Source organism: Nipponia nippon, unplaced genomic scaffold (genome assembly GCF_047370975.1).
Source record: "Nipponia nippon isolate SJK-2023a ecotype South Korea unplaced genomic scaffold, ASM4737097v1 scaffold_3, whole genome shotgun sequence".
In the NCBI taxonomy this organism is placed as follows: Eukaryota; Metazoa; Chordata; class Aves; order Pelecaniformes; family Threskiornithidae; genus Nipponia; species Nipponia nippon.
This window is the reverse complement of record NW_028262347.1, coordinates 75,718,363-75,722,897: the sequence shown is the minus strand read 5'-3', so window position 1 is coordinate 75,722,897 and position 4,535 is coordinate 75,718,363.

Below are 4,535 nucleotides of genomic sequence, written 5' to 3'. Positions count from 1 at the left end.
GGCTCTGCACTGGAGCTGGCTGTGCACACACGGCTGAGCATGCGTGCTGCCACGGCTCCATAGGTGTGAGCACACACGTGTGTGCATGTTTGTGGAGGAGCTGGACAGGCAAATAGCATGCAGAAAGTCTGCACTGCCGGCTGATGAGCAGGAGGGAAATCTGTCTCGCCAGGGAGCTGGGAGCGATTGAGTGCCTGTGGCTGTGTGAGCACTGAGCAGGCAGGTAGGAGCTCATCACACTGTGGCTCCCTGGGGACTACTGGCACGCAGAGTGTAACTCGGTGGACCCACGCAGCACCATGCACACAACAGGCATGTTTCATACACTAGCTGAATCAGATTAAATAGGTACGTTTCAGTGGGAGCGAGCTGACTACGTGTATGGAAAATATGAAATTAACACAAATAAAAATTCAAATTAATATCCTGGGAAGCCAAAAGGAATCCTGTCTCTTCCCAAAAGTTGCAAAAGCACAGCTAGGCATGTTTTATGATGAGGCAGACAGGGACCAGCGATGAGGACTGGTGCTTCTGTGCGGGTACTGGTAGCGCATGGAGCTGAACATCTGCTGAGCGAGTTTCCAGGGCTGCAGGTTACCCATACCAGGAAGATCGCTTATGCTACCTGAAAGAGAGAGGGATGTCTTATTGTGGAGATGTGGTCACTGCACTTTGTCCATACGTTGGCTCTATCTGGTGCTTGGGGACAGCACACCAACACAAGTGGGTTTTTTTTCCTGGAATACTCAAATAGTTCTGCAGCTGAACCCAGTGCTGGGAGCCCTGGCAGAGCCTCTCAGACACTGGTGGGGCTCCCTGGGGGCTCGCCCACAGAGGTGCCAGCAGGACTGGGGTCTGCAGCATTAGGCAGTGAATAGTAGGTCTGTGAATAGGAGGGAGCAAGAAGAGGTGGGTGGTGAGCAGTCCCGTGCCAGAGGCGACGCCGGCAGCCGTGCGTTCAGCCAGGCCGCCGTGTGGGCATCCTCGCAAGGGAAGACCGTGGGAAGCAGGAGGCTGCCACGATGCCTGTGCTTAGCTCATGCCAGAGGAATTACTCAAAAGCTTAGGGGTAAGCAGGTGCTTAAATGCTTTGCTGGCCTGGGGCCTGAGCGCGTGCAGCCTGATGTATCGCCCTCCTACGAGCCAGGAGCTCGTAGGGGCACCGGGGCCAGCGGAGCACCGAAATCCCTCCTCTGTGCGTGCAGCTCCGTGTCCCCACTGTCACAGGGACGCTGTGAGGACACGTGGGCTTGTACTGCCGCCCCACCGACATCATTGGGAGCAGCATAAACGGGACAGACATCTCTGTCCCCACCATTTGGCTATGTATTTTTTTATTTTCCTTCCCATGGAGTTAATTCGAGCAAATGACAGGAGCAAAGCATTGGGAGGAGTGGGACGGGTGGGAAGAAGACGTCAGATGTTGGGGAAATCACCAAGAAAGCTGCCTTTGAATGCTGCAGAGCGGTTAAGGGGGGAATAACCAAAATCTTGAAGTACTCGGAGAGGATCTTACGCATGCTGAGATAGCATCAAGGGAATCTTTCCTTTGACATATTGGCAATGCCTTCTGAGAAACTACTCTACTTCCAGCTCTTTATGGCATTTAACAGCAATGAACTGTGTCTTCTGTATTAATAAATTATGATGTCACTTTGTTTTATGGGTTAAGCAATATCCTCTTTGGTTATTTATATTACTGAACGTATGAAAGAAAACTAGAAACAAAGTGATTTCAGACACTTCCTGCACACATAACTCTCATACTGCATCCATAGAGCAAGATTAAGATATATTGTTCAAAAAAGGAAAAGGAAAAGAAACTCAGGGGGAAAAAAATGAAAAAACCCTCTTCCCTAGTCATATTGCTTACTGTACCATGTTTTCAAAGTTTCTCACCAAGACGTTTTGTCACCATCATCCACTTTTTTAAACATCCTTACAATATCTTGCACTCACTGGTGTACCTTGTCTCTCGATCTCAAAGCCACATACAATTGTATTTAACCACAACTTTGAGAGGGATGGGTTGTTCAAGGATCATCACAAGGTCAGATAGGGAAGCAGTGGCAAAGCTGAGAACACTTTTTACTGATGCCCAGTTGAACATCTACCCTAATAATAAGTTAGTGTTAAATGAAGTTAAGTTTTCTTTTCCTTTCTGCCATCCATTTCCCTAGTTCTATGCCACAGATCTTTACTGTGTTTTTCCCCCCAGGAAAATCCCTCGTTTTCACACCTGGATTTGTGGTGGCAGCTAGATTTATGATTGTTGTCTTCTAAAAGGGGCCAAAATCCAACTGCTTTATTTGTGCCGACAGTCATATTGGTTTCAGGGGGAGTAATTGCCTGAGAAGGACGAACAGGATTTAACCCAAAGTCAATAAAATGAACAAGCACTTACCTTACAGCCAATAACAGCCCTTGCTTATCTCCTGACCCAAGAATCTCTCTTAAAACAGGTGCCTAAATATCTTTCTGCACAGCAAGTACCTCAAAAATGAGGCCACGCTCCATGAGCACCAGGCTGAATATCTCCTACAGGGTAGAGGTGGGAAATCCACTTGAGTCCAGCCTCCTGCAGCCCCTTCGAAAATCCCAGTTGTATGGCTTGTGTCCAGAGTCCTTAAGGCAGGAGAAGTCTAGGCCAGTTTAGAGGACGTCTTCTGTACAGAGGCCGAAAGGTTTGGGTATGAAACTATGAAACGTGGTCAACATAGACCAGAGTTTGCCTTCTCACAGCTGTTGGGTCCGGAGTAGCTGCAGCACTCAGCGCACTTGGTTTTTCCAAGGAAACCAAAGACATTAGTTGCCATCTGCCCTGGTCACGCTGAGACAGGGAGCCTCTCCTAGGCTGGGTACAGTGTGCCTACACAGGGAGGCACCATCCCCACAGTGAAGGGCAGCAGGACCTGGTCCGGCAGGAACAACTTTCAGCCACCTTCTGCTTTGCTGCTTCTGCTGTTCACATGGTTATTTGAATAACACAGCGATCGGACAACAGCTCACCTGCTTGTACTGGGACAACTTGAGAACTTTGATGGATGTTAACCAGTTGCTAATAAAGACAGTCACTTGTAATTTAAAAAAAAATACATATCACATACTTAAAATCATATATGCCATATCTAATCTTTGCAGCAATACAATTATACAGAGAAAAAATAAGGGGTCAAATACATTGAAAAAATTGGGGACAGGGATGTTGTTGTTTTGAAATGATTAAACAGTGTATACAAGAGGGAAAAAGGTTCTTTTACTGTGGCTAGCTTTCCCTGCAAAGTCAAACATGCATATCTTACATGCTGGGAAATTTAATGGGGACGGAGAAAAGAGGTGGATGCAGGATTGATCTTCCATAATTATTATCTGAACGAGATTGTAGTTGCTCATTCCATTTGGCATTAACAATTGAGTGTAAAACAGCTGTGAAAGAATTCACAGCACTGGTGAGCAATGAGAAATTAAAAGAATTATTTTTTTAGAAATTGAAAGATTAAACGAGGACGCTGAAATAACACTGACTTTTCTCGAGTAATACATCTTCCGGATGTCACTTGGATTTTCTCGGCAACACAAGAATAATCATTACCCTTTTATGCCCAAAGGCCCTGATTAAGTATGTTCTTAAATTAAGCACATGCTTGAATACCCTTCCTGGATGAGGATGGTTTTTGATTCGAGCCCAGCTACCATCTCTCATGTGGCATGCAGTTGTAATTTCGTGTCCTTTACACAAAATGAGTCATGTTGCACAGCTTTTCCATAGCCAGATACTGTCCTCTGTAAAACATTGCCTGCTCTTGTTCCTCCCTTTGCCAAAAGGCAGCGCAAACTGGGTGACGATGACAAGTCAAACAGCACACACACGTCAGACATAGAAATGGCAAGATCTGGGCTGCAGCTTTGCGATGACACAGTCTTTCCTATTTCTTCTCCTACCCATGAGGACACACAGCGTTGCATGGGACTCCAGAAACCTCGGATTTTTCTCCACTGCGATTTTTACACTGGAAATAAAGTGGGTTTGGTGTGGTTGAACCCACACAGACACTCCCACATAATCACATTTATCCAGATACTTCTTCAAGGCATCAGCAGTCCGGCCAAGTGCCAATCGCAGGGTTGCAGCACACAAAACCGAAGCAGCAGAATTAGCAAGGAACAAAGCTTGGACGGGGCTCGCCCCATTGCCCCAAGGACCGCAGGGCGTTTGGCTCCCTTTGCCCCAAGAGCAGCTCCACAAAAGGCTGCTGACCCAGGGATCCCCTCAGAGATGCCAATCCCAGCACGATGGCCGGGGCTGGGAGGGAGCCAAATGTGCTGCAGCCGGCCAAAGGCTCACCCACCCACCAACTCAGTCTGGGCTATGGAGAAGCCGAGACCCTGCTTCATCCTTGCTCCTTTTTCCCCTGTTCCCCTCACCCCATAGCAAGCCATGGACTGCAGAGCCGGACTGAGCAGTGCCGAAGGGCCATCGAGTAGCCAAAGTTTAGCACACTGGCGATCTGCTAAATAACAGAGGGTTCCCCATT